Raw genomic sequence first — 21,660 nt, forward strand, 5'->3', positions numbered from 1 at the left:
TCATGTCCAGTGTTGTGATTACCTCTCTACAAACATAGTGTACTTGATTTGTGAGGTTGGAAGAAGATTGAAGGCTTGGCATCACCTGTCTAACGATAACCCGATGACTCACTCCAATAGGGTCGCCATAGTCGATACATGGATTTCCATTGCCGACTATGCTCCAGCCAAGATCTGTTCTCTGAGCAAAAGGCTGATTTCCCTTACCAGACACAATTTCTCTTGGAAGGAGAGCCTGAGAGCAGTTGTAGCCAATTAAGAGACCGACATCACATCTCCTCTGCAATGTGTTCAAGATGAGACCATGCTCTTGCAGTCTCTGGAGTAGGAATATGATCTCTGTTTGCAGGAATAAACTCTCTCGAGTAGGTCGTTGGCAGAGGGATTTTCTTCTCCAAGTAAAACCCTCTAACCTGCAAACCAGACAGCTTCTGGCAGGGCACAATGGTATTCCTTGAAGCCATTGTAGAGAGTTTCAGTTGGACTGGCTCCTTCCTTGTATTGAGAGCCTTTGCTGTCTCTTCAAGGATAAAAGTGGTGTCGCTCTGGGTGTCAAGAAGTGCATACACAAGAACTTCACGATCTGGCTCACTTGTGGTTGACACCCATACTGGAATGATTGTGGAGGTGTGAGTGTTGTTAATGTCCCTTACGACTCTGTTAGATATGGCCTCACTTGACGCTCTTGTCCCCTTATCTCGTGGGAGCTCTGTCTTCCTATCCCTTAACCTTTCTTTAGTACGATCTTCGTGCAGGCAGGATGGATGCCTCCTCTGACACGTGTCGCAGGTGTGCCTGTTATCACAATCTTTCGATCGATGCCCAGGCCTTAAACAGCCAAAGCACAATTTATTCTCTTGAACAAACTTCTGTCGCTCTGCGGTGGGCTTATCCATGAACTTCCAGCATTTGTGGAGACTGTGACCTGACTTCTCACAGAAGACACAACTAGTAACAGTATCTTTCTCATCAGAGTTAGTTGCTAATACCCTTGCTCCGGGGTTTTGAATCCTTGGCGTCTTAAGTTTCCCATCTTCACTTGGTTTCAAAGCATGAAGGGATGTTACAGGATTGCAAGCAATCTTGGCTTCTCTCGTGAGAAACTTCACAAACTGACTGAAGCTAGGAAAGATCTCAGTTTCTTCTAAGATGTCTGTGACCTTTCTATTCCATCTTGAAGTTAGCCAATCTGGAAGTTTAGCGAGGATCTTTTGGTTTTCATTACAGTCATTAAGCACCTCCAGGCCCTTATTCTGAGACATAGCAGCTTCACAGCTGCGAAGAAAGTCTACAAGGTCTCTAAGTTCAAGACTGTCCTTGGATCCTATCGTAGGCCATGCATTGAGCTTATCTCTGAAAGACTTGGCGATGAAGAATTTGTTTCCGTACCTTTCTTCAAGAATGGTCCAAGCAGCATGGTAGGCTGATTCTGTTCCTAACATAAAGTAACTTTCGATGGCTTTCTTGGCAGGCCCACCAACATATTTTCTTAAGTAATATATCTTCTCAGTTGTTGGTATGTTCTTCCTGTCTATCAGAGTCTGAAAAGAGACCTTCCAGTCAGTGTACGAGAGAGGCTCTCCATTGAATGTTACTGGTTCTGGTATGGGGAGGCGGCTTTCACTGATTGCTTCCGCTAGTAACCTGAACATGGTCTTGGTGCCATCTTCTTGCTGTGTGCTTGTCACAACATGTTGTGGTGAGAGACTGTGAAATGAGTCACTTCTGTGCATGACTTCTTTCACAGATTTGCAGTTAGAGAGTAGTTCTCTCTTCTCGTCCTCTGAGTTTTCATCTTGCTCATACACTTGCATTCGCGCCTTGGCAGCATTTAGTTTCTTGAGCACTTCTAGGCGCTCTAACTCTCTACGCTTGTCTTCTAGCGTCCTTCGTCTGGCAGCATTTTCTACCTCTAACTTGACTCGCAGCCTAGCTTCTTCTAAGCTGCGTTTCACAGCCTCAGCTTCTTGCTCCGCTGTCCTCTTCTTATCTTCATCTTCGAGTCTCTGAAGCTCTTCTAGTTGGCGTTCTTGCTTAACCATTACTTCTAAAGCTGCTTGGTTAGCACCCGGCTGAGGTCTGTTCAACGCTGGTCCGACCAAGCTGATTCCACACTCCAAGATTGCTTCCATCACGTGGACTGGGATATGTTTCGTATTGCATCAAACAACAACATTGACGAATACTCTGATTCGGTGAGCGAGTTCATTAGAATGTGCGTTGAAAATGTCGTTCCCGGGGCGGAGCTAGCATGTTGGAGTGAACGGCTGTGCGTGAGAGGCTCCTGCAACTTTTTTGCGAAATAATCTAATTTAACTTTATGGCACTTTTTACAACAAACGTTTCTTTCTAATACAAGATTTTAACTTTTTATATGAAAACGCCGAGTAATAAGCGACCAAAGGACAATAAATCCACAGTGGAGGCCTACTCCCCACTAAACAACGAGACAGACATGGCGGGAGGCACATGCAACAACGTGACACTTACAGAACTTACCCGTGCTTTGGGGGAGCAAATAACCTAGCGTAATAACGTAATAACCTTTGCGTTGTTGGTCTGGCAGAGGGGATAGAGGCGGGCTCTCGTCCTACTGATTTCTTCGCCAAGCTATTGAAGGATGCAATGGGATCGGATGTTTTGGATTCGGATCCCCAGCTGGACCGCGCACATCGCTCCCTTGTCCCAGTGCCTGGACCGGGCCAACGTCCTCGCCCAGTAATAATCTGTTGTCACAGTTTCAAGACCAAGGATCTTATCCTGCGTGAAGCTCGAATGAGGGGCAACCTGTCACATAAAGGGTATCCATTCTGTGTCTATGAGGATTATGCGCCCGATGTGGCAAAGCATCGCGCCGACTACAGAGATGTCATGACCAAACTCTACAAACTCCATCTTCGCCCAGCCTTACTCTTCCCTGCAAGACTAAGAATTACCCCACCTTCCGGTGAGAAGATTTGGCTCTCATCGGTTTTGGACACAGAGAAGTTTATCCGGGGATATACACCAATCCCCCCTACAGGTTAGAGTGCCTTGTTAGTGCGTGTTAGGGTCTGCTCATGGACTCGAATCCATACTATACCATATTGGGTGAAAACGTATTAAACGGGCTCAACAAGGGCTACCGAGCATGTAAGACGCTGAGCAGACCAATGGATGGCGGTCAGAGTTCTCATTTAACATTAAATTCACTTTCATCCCAGCTGTGCTCAGCGATGCATATTTTACGGATATACTTATATTCCCCCACTTTTGTTTTGTTTCGTTATTTATTTTACAATCCTTACATCACTCTTACTACCATACCATGTATTTATTGCTTGCAGGGGACTGGGGGTGATGGTTGGGAGGGGGCAGACGCCTGGTTAGCAAGTTGATGTTTTGTGCCGTTCTGCCTTTGTCTAGCCGTGGGCCTCTCTCCCGACTAGAGTCCCACCAGCCCTCTGTAGTGCTTATGTATGTGTAGGTGTGCGTAAATATAATTACTATTTGTACTTTATTACTATTTTCTCTTAGCATTTTAGTATTATGTATGTGTATATTTTAAATCAGTGTAGATTGTTATTCTGGGGTATGAATGTTTGTATGTGTATGTGTGCATATGGATGTATATACATATTCTTTAAATATATATTTTTATATATGATTTTTTTGTGTGGGTATGTATACATACATGTATATGTATGGATGTGTGTGTGTGTATGTATATATATGTATATATAGGTATGTGTATGTGTGTGTATGTATGTATATATATGTGTGTGTGTGTGTGTATATGTGTGTATGTATGTGTGTATGTATGTGTATATATATATGTGTATGTATATATATATATGTGTATGTATGTATGTATGTATGTGTATATATATATATATATATTTTTTTACTTATTAAACATATTTTTTTATGGGGGGAACGTTTAATTTAACAAATCCTTGTTCCGATCTCCTGACCCACAGTATGTAAAGGTACGGCTGACTAGGTCGGTTGCGGATGGTTTATTTTTTGACCGGCAGTGCTTAGCAATATTATCTTGAGGCTATATCTTGCTTATCTCTGGGATTGACCCAGGATGACGCTTAAATGCGCAATATGTTTAAGTTGCAACTTATTCGGTTTAGGTTTATTAGATGCTAACTGAACACTTAACTCGCGGGAGCCTCCTCAGTTCATATGTTAGTAGAAGTTCTAGGATAGTGAGAGGTGAACGTATAGTTGGGATTTTATTTTTGTTTTACCTCTTGTTCGAGGTCGCGCCGTGCTTTTTGGCATCGGCCAGACAATGTGTTTATTATTTTTATTTTTCCTTTTTTTCTCTCCTGTTTGTACATGCCTGTTAAATGTGGGTTGATGGGGGGGTAGGTGTTGGGGAAATTAGGGGAACAGGGTGGGAAGTAAAGGTGCTTGCAGGGGGAGGGTGGGTTGGATACTGCTCGGGTGTAGGTGCTACATATGCTGATCGTGATGGTTTGGTGCGCTTTCTTACCTTTTTATCAAGTTACATGGTATGCAGGCCACCATAGGAACTACAAACGAGAAGAGGGCGGGGCTTACATTCACTTCCTGGAATGTCAAGGGTTTAAACGAACCAATTAAGAGGGGCAAGGTCCTAGCCCACTTGAAAGCACTCTCGTCTGATATTATATTTTTGCAAGAAACCCATCTGAAGAATAACTCTCATAGCAGACTTAAGTGTAGGTTGGTGGGGCAAGTGTATCACTCTAACTTCTCTGCCAAAACGAGAGGCACAGCGATTCTGGTACGGAAAGGAATTCCCTTTCTACATAAAACCACTATTGCGGATAAAGAGGGTCGGTATGTGATCGCAATAGGAGAAATCCACTCTACCTCAGTAACTCTACTAAATATCTATGGGCCAAACATTGACAACGCCTCTTTTTTCAAAAGAGTCCTTGCCCTGATTCCAGATATCTCCCATACTAACCTGGTCATTGGAGGGGACCTTAACTGTGTGCTAGACCAATATTTGGATAGATCCTCTACCCGGCGAACCCCTACCTCCTATTCAAGCGAATTCTTGAATACCTACATAAAAAATTAAAACTTATTTGATATATGGAGGATCGCTAACCCTACGGGTAGGGAATACTCCTTTTACTCTCATGTTCACAAGGTTTACACTCGAATTGACTACTTTTTGTTGGATGCTAGACTACTCCCCTATACCTGTAATGTGAGGTATCATGATATTATAATCTCGGACCACAGTCCACTCACCTTCTCCCTGAGATTGGGTGACATTGTACCAAACGAGAGGGTCTGGAGGTTGAATCCTCAGCTCCTCACAGAACCAACATTCTGTGAATATCTTAAAGACCAAATTAAATTTTTCTTTGATACCAACGACAACACAGAGACCTCCCCAGCATTATTGTGGGAAACACTGAAGGCTTATCTGAGAGGCTGTATCATCTCCTTTCAGGCTGCCAGGAGTAGGCAAAACAGAGGAAAACTGGAAGGAAAACTGGAACTAGAGGGACAAATTCACTTACTGGATAGGGAGAATGCTAGCCACCCATCTATGGAGAAACATAAAAAAATTACCTCTTTAAAATTTGAATATAATCAGATTCTCTCAGCTAAAATTGCTAAATCTTTTCTCTATGCCAAGCAAAAATATTTTGAGTTTGGTGACAAACCACACAAATTACTCGCCAGACAACTTCGAAAAAATGTGAGTGACCGAATGATTCACAGGGTTAAATCTGCATCTGGGGAATTACTCTCTTCTCCCAAAGACATCAATGACAGATTCCGGCAGTTTTATGAGACTCTATATACATCTAAAGCGGATCCTAACCCCTTAATTATGCAAACATTTTTGGAGGACTGTAATCTTCCTGCCCTGAACCAGGAAGATTCTAACTTCCTGAATAAGGAAATATCTCTTGATGAAATCCGAGAAACAATTAAATCTCTAAAGAGTGGCAAGACCCCGGGCCCAGATGGATACCCTGGTGAATTCTATAAAACATTCAGCAACATGCTCTCCCCCTATCTGCACAAAATGTTGATTCAGGCCAATGAGGATGGAGCTCTCCCTTCTACTTTGGACAAAGCGTTCATTACAGTTATACATAAGAAGGGTAAAGATCCAGAAGAGGTAGGGTCATACAGACCAATATCTCTCCTTAATACAGACCAAAAGATTTTAGCAAAAACTCTGGCTAACAGGCTTAGCACTTTTAATTGGCAAATTGGTCCATTCGGATCAGACCGGCTTTATCCCTAACAGAAACTCATTCTTCAATCTCAGGCGCCTCTTCAATATTATGTATTCTCAGAGGTTACCCAACGTGGACCTTGCCGTCATATCTCTTGACGCCGAAAAGGCCTTTGACCAAGTTGAGTGGCCCTATCTATTCAAGGTCCTACAGAAATTTAATATTGGAGATAGGTTCATAAATTGGATCCAGCTTTTATATAGGAACCCCTGTGCCAGAATACTCACTAACCAATCATTGTCGCCCCGATTTAACCTCAACAGGGGGACAAGGCAGGGTTGTGCGCTGTCGCCTATGCTCTTCGCCCTAATTATCGAACCGCTCGCCCAGACGATTAGATCTCATGCAGCAATACACGGCTATAATAATAAAGATACTCTAAATAAGATCTCCCTATACGCAGATGACATCCTCCTCTATGTAACAGAACCCCAGGCTAGTATCCCAGCTATTCTTGATGTGATCAATTTGTTTGGTACCTTCTCGGGATACAGAATAAATTGGAACAAGAGTGAATTAATGCCCATACGGTCGCAAAATACCTCCTGGCTAGAACATCTCCAATTTAAGTTATCTTCAGAAAAATTTACCTACCTAGGAATTGTAGTTACCAAACAATACTCCTTACTATTTAAAGAGAATTTCCCCTCTCTGATACAAAAACTCAAAGCAAACATACTATTTTGGAGAACTCTCCCAATTTCTCTGCTCGGAAGAATTAATGCCATTAAAATGGTCTTCCTCCCACAACTGCTCTACCTATATCAGATCATCCCAGTATTCATACCTAAATCCTTTCATAAACAACTGGACTCAATTATCAATCCTTTCATCTGGGATTATAAAACACACAGGATAGGTAAAAAACACCTCTGTAAATCCAAGATGGAAGGAGGATTGTCTCTCCCAAATTTGATATTTTATTACTGGGCCGCTAACCTCCGCATTGTTACGTTTCTGTTGGATGACGTATTCCCGGCACCCAGCTGGCTTAGTATGGAGCGTGAGGAGTGTCATCCCTTCTCTATTGGCGCTGTGATTTTGTCGCCTGTCAATCTGGAGATGTCACTTTATTGTAACAATCCTATAATACATAGCACAGTCCGAATCTGGAAGCAAATTAAAGTCCACTTTGAGCTCAGACCAATGTCATTCATGCTCCCTGTCGCCAGGAATCCCTCCTTTGCCCCTTCTAACCTTGATAACACCTTTGAGCGATGGGGAGAGTTGGGGATAAGTACCATAAGGGATTTATACATAGAAGGGACCTTTGCTTCATTTGAGCTGCTGAGGGAAATTTATAATCTTCCCAGAAGTATTTTTTTCAGATACCTACAAATTAGAGACTACGTTAGAAAACACCTCCCAACATTTGGAAATGCTAAACCTTCCATGTTTGACGGATGCATAAAAATATGCCCCACCTCAGATAAACTGATATCGCGTCTATATGATGCTTTTCAATCTGTTAGCACACCTTCTACTGATGCCATCAAGGCAAAATGGGAGGAAGAACTAGGGACTGACATCTCAGTGGCAGACTGGAAAGAGAGCTTGGAGTATATCCACACATGCTCCATTAATACCAGACATCGTCTCATACAATTCAAGGTATTACACAGATTACACTATTCCAAAACTAAACTGCATAGGATATTTCCTGACACATCCCCTACATGTGATAAATGTCAGGCTACGCAGGGTACACTACTCCACTGCTTTGCCCTATGCTCTAGCTTGCATGGTTATTGGTGTGGAATTTTTAGGATCCTCTCTGAAGTTTTGGAGACTTATCTGAGTCCCTAAACAGATTAACCAACCCCCAAAAACAACTAATCTCGTATGGTCTCATCTCGGCAAAAAAACTAATCTTGTTGTTTTGGAAAAGGAGGGAAGCGCCCTCTACCAAATTATGGCTCAGTGAATTGGCAAACACTGTACACTTAGAAAGAATTAGATATATTCTGAACAATAAATTATTAACTTTTGATCAAATCTGGCAGCCTTTCCTCTCCTACTTGGACGAGTCGGCGCTGTGAATTTGTACTTATTAACGCACTATCAATTGTAATATTTTAATCTACCTTTGGGCAGCGTGTGCTGGCCCTACCACCCGAGCAGTTGGGGGAATAGGGGATGGGGGGGACATCTTCCCTCTTTCTTTCTACGTGTCCTTGTTTTGTATGTCGTGTTTTGTATTATCTGTTCTGCACCCAGAACTCTGGGTCTTGTTGTTCCTATATACACCATTCTTGTGTGTGTTTAATAAAAATATTTGAAACGAAAATGTCGTTCCCATAGCAACGACTAAAACATTCCCAAACCAGAAACCGTGGATTGATGGCAGCATTCGTGTGAAACTGAAAGCCCGAACCACTGCTTTTAATCAGGGTAAGGTGACCGGAAACATGACCGAATACAAACAGTGTAGCTATTCCCTCCGCAAGGCAATCAAACAAGCTAAGCCGTCAGTATAGAGACAAAGTAGAATCTCAATTCAACGGCTCAGACACAAGAGGTATGTGGCAGGGTCTATACAGTCAATCACGGATTACAAAAAGAAAACCAGCCCCGTCACGGACCAGGATGTCTTGCTCCCAGGCAGATGAAAGAACTTTTTTGCCCGCTTTGAGGACAATACAGTGCCACGGACACGGCCCACAACCAAAACATGCGGACTCTCCTTCACTGCAGCCGAGGTGAGGAAAACATTTAAACGTGTCAACCCTCGCAAGGCTGCAGGCCCAGACGGCATCCCCAGCCGCGCCCTCAGAGCATGCGCAGACCAGCTGGCCGGTGTGTTCACGGACATATTCAATCAATCCCTATCCCAGTCTGTTGTTCCCACATGCTTCAAGAGGGCCACCATTGTTCCTGTTCCCAAGAAAGCTAAGGTAACTGAGCTAAATGACTACCGCCCCGTAGCACTCACTTCCGTCATCATGAAGTGCTTTGAGAGACTAGTCAAGGACCATATCACCTCCACCCTACCTGACACCCTAGACCCACTCCAATTTGCTTACCGCCCAAATAGGTCCACAGACGATGCAATCTCAACCACACTGCACACTGCCCTAACCCATCTGGACAAGAGGAATACCTATGTGAGAATGCTGTTCATCGACTACAGCTCGGCATTCAACACCATAGTGCCTTCCAAGCTCGTCATCAAGCTCGAGACCCTGGGTCTCGACCCCGCCCTGTGCAACTGGGTACTGGACTTCCTGACGGGCCGCCCCCAGGTGGTGAGGGTAGGCAACAACATCTCCACCCCGCTGATCCTCAACACTGGGGCCCCACATGGGTGCGTTCTGTGCCCTCTCCTGTACTCCCTGTTCACCCACGACTGCGTGGCCACGCACGCCTCCAACTCAATCATCAAGTTTGCGGACGACACAACAGTGGTAGGCTTGATTACCAATAACGACGAGACAGCCTACAGGGAGGAGGTGAGGGCCCTCGGAGTGTGATGTCAGGAAAATAACCTCACACTCAACGTCAACAAAACTAAGGAGATGATTGTGGACTTCAGGAAACAGCAGAGGGAACAACCCCCTATCCACATCGATGGAACAGTAGTGGAGAGGGTAGTAAGTTTTAAGTTTCTCTGCGTACACATCACAGACAAACTGAATTGGTCCACCCACACATTTAACATTACATTTAAGTCATTTAGCAGACGCTCTTATCCAGAGCGACTTACAAATTGGTGCTTTCACCTTATGACATCCAGTGGAACAGCCACTTTACAATAGTGCATCTAGGTCTTTTAAGGGGGGTGAGAAGGATTACTTTATCCTATCCTAGGTATTCCTTAAAGAGGTGGGGTTTCAGGTGTCTCCGGAAGGTGGTGATTGACTCCGCTGTCCTGGCGTCGTGAGGGAGTTTGTTCCACCATTGGGGGGCCAGAGCAGCGAACAGTTTTGACTGGGCTGAGCGGGAACTGTACTTCCTCAGTGGTAGGGAGGCGAGCAGGCCAGAGGTGGATGAACGCAGTGCCCTTGTTTGGGTGTAGGGCCTGATCAGAGCCTGGAGGTACTGAGGTGCCGTTCCCCTCACAGCTCCGTAGGCAAGCACCATGGTCTTGTAGCGGATGCGAGCTTCAACTGGAAGCCAGTGGAGAGAGCGGAGGAGCGGGGTGACGTGAGAGAACTTGGGAAGGTTGAACACCAGACGGGCTGCGGCGTTCTGGATGAGTTGTAGGGGTTTAATGGCACAGGCAGGGAGCCCAGCCAACAGCGAGTTGCAGTAATCCAGACGGGAGATGACAAGTGCCTGGATTAGGACCTGCGCCGCTTCCTGTGTGAGGCAGGGTCGTACTCTGCGGATGTTGTAGAGCATGAACCTACAGGAACAGGCCACCGCCTTGATGTTATTTGAGAACGACAGGGTGTTGTCCAGGATCACGCCAAGGTTCTTAGCGCTCTGGGACGAGGACACAATGGAGTTGTCAACCGTGATGGCGAGATCATGGAACGGGCAGTCCTTCCCCGGGAGGAAGAGCAGCTCCGTCTTGCCGAGGTTCAGCTTGAGGTGATGATCCGTCATCCACACTGATATGTCTGCCAGACATGCAGAGATGCGATTCGCCACCTGGTCGTCAGAAGGGGGAAAGGAGAAGATTAATTGTGTGTCGTCTGCATAGCAATGATAGGAGAGACCATGTGAGGTTATGACAGAGCCAAGTGACTTGGTGTATAGCGAGAATAGGAGAGGGCCTAGAACAGAGCCCTGGGGGACACCAGTGGTGAGAGCACGTGGTGAGGAGACGGATTCTCGCCACGCCACCTGGTAGGAGCGACCTGTCAGGTAGGACGCAATCCAAGCGTGGGCCGCGCCGGAGATGCCCAACTCGGAGAGGGTGGAGAGGAGGATCTGATGGTTCACAGTATCGAAGGCAGCCGATAAGTCTAGAAGGATGAGAGCAGAGGAGAGAGAGTTAGCTTTAGCAGTGCGGAGCGCCTCCGTGATACAGAGAAGAGCAGTCTCAGTTGAATGACTATTTTTGAAACCTGACTTATTTGGATCAAGAAGGTCATTCTGAGAGAGATAGCGGGAGAGCTGGCCAAGGACGGCACGTTCAAGAGTTTTGGAGAGAAAAGAAAGAAGGGATACTGGTCTGTAGTTGTTGACATCGGAGGGATCGAGTGTAGGTTTTTTCAGAAGGGGTGCAACTCTCGCTCTCTTGAAGACGGGAGGGACGTAGCCAGCGGTCAGGGATGAGTTGATGAGCGAGGTGAGGTAAGGGAGAAGGTCACCGGAGATGGTCTGGAGAAGAGAGGAGGGGATAGGGTCAAGCGGGCAGGTTGTTGGGCGGCCGGCCGTCACAAGACGCGAGATGTCATCTGGAGAGAGAGGGGAGAAAGAGGTCAGAGCACAGGGTAGGGCAGTGTGAGCAGAACCAGCGGTGTCGTTTGACTTAGCAAACGAGGATCGGATGTCGTCGACCTTCTTTTCAAAATGGTTGACGAAGTCATCTGCAGAGAGGGAGGAGGGGGGAGGGGGAGGAGGATTCAAGAGGGAGGAGAAGGTGGCAAAGAGCTTCCTAGGGTTAGAGGCAGATGCTTGGAATTTAGAGTGGTAGAAAGTGGCTTTAGCAGCAGAGACAGAGGAGGAAAATGTAGAGAGGAGGGAGTGAAAGGATGCCAGGTCCGCAGGGAGGCGAGTTTTCCTCCATTTCCGCTCGGCTGCCCGGAGCCCTGTTCTGTGAGCTCGCAATGAGTCGTCGAGCCACGGAGCGGGAGGGGAGGACCGAGCCGGCCTGGAGGATAGGGGACATAGAGAGTCAAAGGATGCAGAAAGGGAGGAGAGGAGGGTTGAGGAGGCAGAATCAGGAGATAGGTTGGAGAAGGTTTGAGCAGAGGGAAGAGATGATAGGATGGAAGAGGAGAGAGTAGCGGGGGAGAGAGAGCGAAGGTTGGGACGGCGCGATACCATCCGAGTAGGGGCAGTGTGGGAAGTGTTGGATGAGAGCGAGAGGGAAAAGGATACAAGGTAGTGGTCGGAGACTTGGAGGGGAGTTGCAATGAGGTTAGTGGAGGAACAGCATCTAGTAAAGATGAGGTCGAGCGTATTGCCTGCCTTGTGAGTAGGGGGAAGGTGAGAGGGTGAGGTCAAAAGAGGAGAGGAGTGGAAAGAAGGAGGCAGAGAGGAATGAGTCAAAGGTAGACGTGGGGAGGTTAAAGTCGCCCAGAACTGTGAGAGGTGAGCCGTCCTCAGGAAAGGAGCTTATCAAGGCATCAAGCTCATTGATGAACTCTCCGAGGGAACCTGGAAGGCGATAAATGATAAGGATGTTAAGCTTGAAAGGGCTGGTAACTGTGACAGCATGGAATTCAAATGAGGCGATAGACAGATGGGTAAGGGGAGAAAGAGAGAATGACCACTTGGGAGAGATGAGGATCCCGGTGCCACCACCCCGCTGACCAGAAGCTCTCGGGGTGTGCGAGAGCACGTGGGCGGACGAAGAGAGAGCAGTAGGAGTAGCGGTGTTGTCTGTGGTGATCCATGTTTCCGTCAGAGCCAAGAAGTCGAGGGACTGGAGGGAGGCATAGGCTGAGATGAACTCTGCCTTGTTGGCCGCAGATCGGCAGTTCCAGAGGCTACCGGAGACCTGGAACTCCACGTGGGTCGTGCGCGCTGGGACCACCAGATTAGGGTGGCCGCGGCCATGCGGTGTGGAGCGTTTGTATGGTCTGTGCAGAGAGGAGAGAACAGGGATAGACAGACACATAGTTGACAGGCTAGAGAAGAGGCTACGCTAATGCAGAGGAGATTGGAATGACAAGTGGACTACACGTCTCGAATGTTCAGAAAGTTAAGCTTACGTAGCAAGAATCTAATTGACTAAAATGATTAAAATGATACAGTACTGCTGAGGTAGGCTAGCTGCGTTGTTGACACTACCCTAATCAAGTCGTTCCGTTGAGTGTGAAGTTTCTACAATGCTGCTTTTCGGGGGCTCGCTGGCTAGCTAGCAGTGTTGGTTACGTTACGTTGCGTTAGGAGAACGACAATGGCTGGCTAGCTAACCTAGAAAATCGCTCTAGACTACACAATTATCTTTGAAACAAAGACGGCTATGTAGCTAGCTATGTAGCTAGCTACGATCAAACAAATCACACCGTTGGGACTGTAATGAAATGAAATGAAAATATGATACTACCTGTGGAGCGAAGCGGAATGCGACCGGAATGCGAAAGTTCTATTCAGTAGACGTTGGCTGGCTATTGGCTAGCTAGGAGTGTCTCCTACGTTAAGGACGACAAAATAGCTGGCTAGCTAACCTCGGTAAATTAAGATAATCACTCTAAGACTACACACTCTAACTACACAATTATCTTGGATACGAAGACAGCAAAGACAACTATGTAGCTAGCTAAAACTACAATAATCAAGTCGTTCAGTTGAGTGTGATAGTTACTACAGTGCTACGGTAGCCGGTGAACGTATGCTAGCTGGCTAGCTGCTAGGCAGCTAGGAGGACGACGAAATACGATAATAACGCAATTATCACTCTAAGACTCCACACTCTAAACTACACAATTATCTTGGATACGAAGACAGCAAAGACAACTATGTAGCTAGCTAACACTACACTAATCAAGTCGTTCAGTTGAGTGTGATAGTTACTACAGTGCTACTGCAGCAGCGCCTCTTCAACCTCAGGAGGCTGAAGAAATTTGGCTTGTCACCAAAAGCACACAAACTTCTACAGATGCACAATCGAGAGCATATCACCGCCTGGTATGGCAACTGCTCCGCCCACAACCGTAAGGCTCTCCAGAGGGTAGTGAGGTCTGCACAACGCATCACCGGGGGCAAACTACTTGCCCTCCAGGACACCTACACCACCCGATGTCACAGGAAGGCCATAAAGATCATCAAGGACAACAACCACCCGAGCCACTGCCTGTTCACCCCGCTATCATCCAGAAGGCGAGGTCAGTACAGGTGCATCAAAGCTGGGACCGAGAGGCTGAAAAACAGCTTCTATCTCAAGGCCATCAGACTGTTAAACAGCCACCACTAACATTGAGTGGCTGCTGCCAACACACTGACTCAACTCCAGCCACTTTAATAATGGGAATTGATGGGAAATGATGTAAAATATATCACTAGCCACTTTAAACAATGCTACCTAATATAATGTTTACATACCCTACATTATTCATCTCATATGTATACGTATATACTGTACTCTATATCATCTACTGCATCTTTATGTAATACATGTATCACTAGCCACTTTAACTATGCCACTTTGTTTACATGCTCATCTCATATGTATATACTGTACTCAATACCATCTACTGTATCTTGCCTATGCCGCTCTGTACCATCACTCATTCATATATCTTTATGTACATATTCTTTATCCCCTTACACTTGTGTCTATAAGGTAGTAGTTTTGGAATTGATAGCTAGATTACTTGTTGGTTATTACTGCATTGTCGGAACTAGAAGCACAAGCATTTCGCTACACTCGCATTAACATCTGCTAACCATGTGTATGTGACAAATAACATTTGATTTGATTTGATTTGACTTGACACACACACACTGCCTGCACCTTCCTCTGTGAAGAAGAGTGTAGGGAGGACAGGAAAGGAGAGGAGAGGAAGGAGGAAGCAGCACTTTCAAGGGTCACAGTGTTTCTGTGTTGCATGATGATCCTGAGGAACACATCTCTCTCATTTCCCCTCAGTAATCTGATGCAGGAATCTGTTTACTGGGCCAAGCACAAGAGCCAACAGCAGGGCTCTACAGCACTGTGTGTGTATGTCTGTGTGTGAGAGACTGAAAGACAGAGACACAGAGAGAGAAAGAGAGAGAGAGAGAGAGAGAGAGAGAGAGAGAGGGGGAAGAAAGGGAGCAAGAGAAAACGGAAGAGAGAGACGGAGAGTGATAGTCAATACATGAGAAAAAGAGAAGAGGGGGCAGGAGAGATAGTTTATTTGTGTGTATCAGTGTGAGAGAGAGCAAGAAATAAAAAGTTCCATAGATCCACCTGCTCTCACTGTCAATCGACCATATACAGCCTTCATTACGGGCTCTGCCTCAGCACCTCTGCCAAACCAAACAAACATAAATTCTCAGATACTACACGCAGGCTGCAGTGTTTGGGCTCCAAGAACAGACACAAACACACACACTTGATGGCAACCGCACCGTGACACCTGTTCAAATGCCTGCTGGGAGGTCTGCAGACTGGGGAGAGCATAAGATAGTGGGCTGAATAAAGGCGTCAGCATGCTTCAGTTTGGCTGGCGCCTAGGCGAACTCGGCTAGCCGAACCAAACAAGTGTACTCGCATACTCCCTTAATAAAAGACCTTTGCTTGAAAAATGTGTCACGCGGGATAGGTGGGCGCAGGAATCAGATGCAGAGAGAGTTCCACTGAGGTTAAGTGCTTTACTCAGGCACAACAAAATAATAAGCCCAACAAATACAGGGCGCGGGACACACAACGAGACAACCCAAAAACCACAGGGTGCCAAGTTAAAGAAAAGACAATCCACCACTACCTAAAATGCACACACGTAACATAAAGACAATCCACCACTACCTAAAATGCACACACGTAACATAAAAACAATCCCGCACAAAACAAGGTCTACCTACTAAATATAGGGAAGCTAATTAAACCAAACAACACAAACACAGGTGAAACTAATAAGACAAAACAAACAGACAAACGAAAAAGGGATCGGTGGCGGCTAGTAGGACGGTGACGGCGGCTAGTAGGACGGTGACGGCGGCTAGTAGGACGGTGACGGCGGCTAGTAGGACGGTGACGACGACTGCCGAGCACCGCCCGAACAGGCAGGGGAGCCAACTTCGGCCGAAGTCGTGACAAAACCTGATCAAATGATGAATGACTATTCATAAGGATTAGGTATCGCTATAACAATAAGGTTAAAAGGGTCTTTGTGATTTTGGATTTACTTACTGTTCAAACCAAATTGCTGATGTAAGATTCCCCATAATTGTAGCAATATCCAAAATCTTCCCATGTAAAGGCCAAGCCTCTCCCTGTACTGCTTGAAACCCTTGGCAGTTTGCTAAAAGTCAATCCTCTGCAGTGAAAAACAGAATATAGTTTTTTTCCTAATTATGGAACTGTGCAGGGGTACTTACAGCAACATACAGTACATGCCATTAGCAGTATAAAGCTATTATACTAGTAAAACACTACATACCGTTGCACAGGCTTTCAGTCTTTTGAAAAAGGAAACCATTTTGTTTCAGACTTCTTTATTGGTAGGCCCACTGACTCCAGAATCTGTCTTCTTCAACCATCGGATGACTGCCTATGAATAAAAACATGTTATCTGAGTTCACTACAACAGACATTACATTTAGAATAAAATTGCCATACTAGTATTTGAATAATATAACAATTTTTTTAAATGGCCACAAGCACTTGATGATCCAGGACTAACACAGTCATATGACCATTCACACTTTTGACAGCTTCTTGAAGGATGTGATACCAGCATAAGAGAACATCTGATTCAGGGAAGACTTGTTTCAATGCGTTGATTTCGCACATATCTTTGTGAACCATGAAACATCTGAAAATAAAGCACAAGGATAAAGCAAAAATAAGAGGTACATTGCATATAGTACAATCCAGTGAAATACCCTAAATGTACACTCGGCTGGCTATTGCTGTGGAGTTACTACACTGAAACAAAATATAAACGCAACATGTAAAGTGTTGGTCCCATGTTTCATGAGCTGAAATAAAAGACCCCAGAAATTTTTCATATACACCAAAAGCTCATTTCTATCTAATTTTGTGCATACATTTGTTTACATCTCTGTTAGTGAGCATTTCTCCTTTGCCAGGATAAACCATCCACCTGACAGGTGTGGCATATCAAGAACCTGATTACAGTTTTTTACAATCTCTATGACCCATTTCTCAATACTTAGGTCACTTTTTCAAAACACTTCACACAAAACAGCAGTCTATGTGGGCTAAACTGTGGATCATTTTTCATTGCTTTGGCACAAAATGCATTCAATGACTTCATCTTTCAAATTTCATGAATTATTTTCTCACTCAGACACAACCATCACCAAAACTCTATGTACCTAAAGGCCAATTTGCACATGTTTACATACTCTTTTTAAAACGGTTCAACTTAAGTTCAAAACCTAACATAACACAACATTGAATAGGACAGCAATTTGCTACATTTCTATAGTAATATCGTATTGAAATATATTCCAAATCTAAAAAATTCAATACTATCAAAACAATTGGACCAACCACAGCTGATTCCCATTGTAGCTGAACACCTACCCAGGAGTTAGTCTTTCAATATCATTACCATCTATACAAAAGGGGACATCTTGGGAATAATGCTGCACTGTAATGTAAACATAGAGTCACGTCTAATCAAGGTGGGTGGAATCAGGCGCAGAGAGCAGATAGCGATATAAAGTTTATTCTCCGGTGAACAAAACAAACACGGTCAACCCAAACACACACAGGGTGAAATGATCCAACACAGGAATAACAGACTAACCGGAGAATAAGAAACACAAAAACACCGATAGACGAAATGAATGACAACATAAACAATCCCGCACAAAACAAGGGTGGGACAACCTACATTATATACAGACACTAATAAACTAAACAACACACAGGTGCAACCAATCAGACAAAACCAACAGATACACGAAAAGGGATCGGTAGTGGCTAGTAGGATGGTGACGACGACCGAACGGGCAGGAGAGCAAACCTTGGCGGAAGTCGTGACACATAGACCCAGCCAGAGATAGAGAAGTGCCTGACAGAGGAAGAAGAGTGGCTGGGAGAGGAAGAGGAGTACGTATGCGTGGTGGAAGAAGACTGAGAGGAAGATCAAGAGCTGTAATCTCAGATGAGATTAGGGCTACTATTATTGATAATGTAATAAATCATGTTCTATCAATGGGAGAGGCTGGTCTGAGAGTGCAGCCACATCTGCAACGCTCAACAGTGGCATCTATTGTGAGAAATTTCCGTCAAAACAACAGGTAAGATGTGCATTCTGCAAAGGCATCTGACTGAACTGCACATTACAGAAGTCAATTGAGCACAGCCTCCAAACCCACTTGTGGGTGTAATTGTTTTTGTATTTCTGACCCAAATGTTACCTCCCACAGGCGGGAGAGGTAGGATTTTCACTGCTGTGCAGGAAACTGCAATCGTTGATATGGTCATCAGAAACAATGGCATAAAACTCACAGAGATTCGGGACAGAGTGTTGGCAGACAACATTACATTTGGAAATATTCACAACGTAAGCATAACAACTATTTCTAGAGTCCTGAAACAACATCAAGTCAGGATGAAGCAGTTGTACTCTGTCCCCTTTGAGAGGAACTCTGAATGAGTCAAGCAACTCAGGAACCAATATGTCCAGGTAAGATTACTAATAAATACAGAACTGATTTTGAACAAAACCAAGCAGGGCAGAGGCACACAATGGCATATTATTAGGTATAATATAAACTACTGTAATAGCCTAACTCTTATGTTGCCTTGTGGATTTATTTTTAGAGAGTCATGGAGATTGAAGCCAGGCAAACACCCCACATATTCATCTTTGTGGATGAGGCTGGTTTCAACATGGCCAAAACACAGCAGCGAGGAAGGAATGTGACTGGGAAAAGAGCCACAGTGGATGTCCCGGGCCAGAGGGGTGCCAACATCACAATGTGTGCAGCAATATCCTCTGATTGATTGCTTTTACACAAATTGAGCCATACAACACTGTTGTCATTCATTCTTGGATGCCCGCCATGGAAGGGTTGTGCCAGGTGAAGAAAGGGTTGCAGTGAATCGGCCAATGTTTGTAATTGTGTGGGACAATGTAACATTTCACCACTCCCATGCAGTCACAGAGTGGTTTGCACCCATCCCAGGATGGTGTCACTTTTCCTCCCACATTACTCTCCATTCTTCAACCCCATAGAGGAATTATTTTCCTCATGGAGGTGGAAGGTTTATGACCACCATCCACATGATCAAATGTCCCTCCTGGACGTAATGAATGCTGGATGCCTGGACATATCTGCAGAAGATTGCACGGAATGGACCAGGCTTGCCAAAATATTCTTTCCTAGGTGTATTGCCCAAGATGTGGATGTGGATGAGAACCTGTGGCCAAATGCAGAAGACAGGGTTGACCAGCATTGCTACTGTATCTGTATTGGTAGATGGTGTATATACACATTTTTGTATTTGGAATCACTCAATGCAAAAAAATGACATAAACATATTGAAGCATATTGCATGATGTCTGATTAATTCCTGTAACATATACTGCAGTGAATTCTATACAGTAGAGAGGTGTCATTCTTGTTTTGTAAAGTCATTTTGCCAAAAAAAACATTGTGAAATCTTCCTGTTGTTAGTGTTTTTTAGGTAGTTGTTTTATGAGTGACAAAGAGTACTTGTTGGGTGACAACCTTTGCTAGTGTTATGGAAGAATGGGACGATTTGAGACATGTATGAAGTGTTTTGGTAGTTTTAGTGCATTTTGGATGTGAAATGAACTGCTGTGCCAAGCTGAAAGTTGGTTAAGAGAACTGTGTGAAGTGTTTCGAAAAAGTGACCGAAGTATTGGGAAATGGGTCCTAGCGATTGTAAAAAACTGTAAACAGCATGGTTATTAAACAGGTGCACCTTGTGCTGGGTACAATAAAAGGCCACTCTAAAATGTAAAGTTTTGTCACCACACCACAATACAACACAACACAACACAATGCCACAGATGTCTCAAGTTTTGAGGGAGCGTGCAATTGGCATACTGACTGAAGGAATGTCCACCAGAGCTGTTGCTAGAGAATTGAATGTTAATTTCTCTACCATAAGCCACCTCCAATGTTGTTTTTGGAGAATTTGGCAGTACGTCCAACCGGCCTTACAACCGTAGATCACGTGTAACCACGCCAGCCCAGGACCGCCCCATCCACATCTTCACCTGTGGGATCGTCTGAGACGATACTTTTAATAATATTTTTTGTGCTTGAGCATTTGCCTAATATTAAATGGCACATTTGTTTAGTATTAACTTCCTATTAGCTGATAATGATATTGTTACTAGCTAGTTAACTATTTTCCCACCATTTACTTTAAGCTACTTGCAAGACTTCAACAAATTCAACAATAATCATCCAAACATATTGTCAGCGAATAAAAAACATGGGATGGCACTTCAGTGCCAGCTCACTAAATCCTAGCTTGCTCACTTTTTGAAATTAATGACTCTTAGCAGGCTAGCTCGATGCTAAGCGGTGGTCTATAACATTCAGTATCTTCATACTTGTAATGTTTTGACTTGAGGGTCACGGTAAAGGAACAGCTTACCTCTTATGTTGAAAAGCAGTGCAGATTTTGCAGCATTGTACAGCACGTCAATTTTGAGTTTTGGTGGGTACAAAGGGTGCGTTATACGTCTTGTGCATGTTGATGATGTCACTGGTTGATGGACATGTTGTTCTCTGGACAATAATAAAGACGATCCAGGAATGTCATAAGGTGAACGCACCAATTTGTAAGTCGCTCTGGATAAGAGCGTCTGCTAAATGACTTAAATGTAATGTAAATGAATGTGTCCTACTTGGTGAAATCATGTCGTGCCACACCGCTGGGTGAAAAAGGTCAATGTCAGGGGATATCTTTATCTATATATTTCCAGATATCTGACAATATATTACATATAAGGAGTGGACCAGTGGAGGCTGGCGACTTGAACAATTTAAGAGGACGGGAGTCCCACGGTATAGGCGTGAAGACAACAAAGCGTGTTAAAAAAATGGTCAAAGACTAATTATTTTAACCTAAAGCATTAAAAAATGATTTTTTATAGTACAATATGATGAATGGGAATGAGATGGCTACTTACACCGTGTTGGGAAGGGATCACAGCAGTGATTGAAAGAGGGCATGAGTTGAGGTGTTCGGAGGCTTCACTTCAGTGCAGGACAGGGATTGAGGTGTTCAGAGGCTTCAGTGCAGGACATGCTCATCATGGATGGATGGTGTTGGAGAACTCTTCCACTGAGGGCAGGACAGGATTAGAAAAAGGATTTATATGGGCTATGATGAGACCAGTTTTTCTAATCACATGGTTTAAAAAAGCATATGTAAAAAAACTCCTGGCGCTGGGGAGGATGAAAACCCTGTCAAACTGCAGCAAACTTATACTTGTTCATATTAATTATATTTAGACTAGACTAACAGGGGTGTTTCCTCTACCCAGACACAGAGCAAACAACAATGGACAGTAGATGGACAATAGAAGTCACAGGGCTGAGCTTGCTTTATGCATGTCTGCATCATGCAGGCCTATGCAACTGTTGGCCTAATTAAAAATGAACTCAGTCTGTCATCACTATTATGTCGATT

At 44.6% G+C, this 21,660-nt stretch overlaps 1 protein-coding gene and 1 long non-coding RNA gene across 2 annotated transcripts in view; one reads left to right on the forward strand and one right to left on the reverse strand.

Moving 5' to 3' along the window:
* LOC115139313 (very long chain fatty acid elongase 4-like) overlaps positions 1-16,514 on the reverse strand; it is a 39,951-nt gene extending 23,437 nt beyond the window's left edge. The window contains exon 1 of the mRNA XM_029676541.2: positions 16,448-16,514. The gene's annotated coding sequence lies outside the window, so the exon portion shown is untranslated. The remainder of the gene's footprint in view (positions 1-16,447) is intronic.
* A 1,899-nt stretch (positions 16,515-18,413) lies between these two features.
* On the forward strand, positions 18,414-19,961 carry LOC135574591 (uncharacterized). The gene is made up of 2 exons (XR_010465471.1): positions 18,414-18,670; positions 18,808-19,961. It is a non-coding gene; the product is annotated as an uncharacterized LOC135574591 (long non-coding RNA).
* Positions 19,962-21,660: the final 1,699 nt, after the last annotated feature.

The sequence above is a fragment of the Oncorhynchus nerka genome, linkage group LG13, assembly GCF_034236695.1.
Source record: "Oncorhynchus nerka isolate Pitt River linkage group LG13, Oner_Uvic_2.0, whole genome shotgun sequence".
Lineage (NCBI taxonomy): Eukaryota > Metazoa > Chordata > Actinopteri > Salmoniformes > Salmonidae > Oncorhynchus > Oncorhynchus nerka.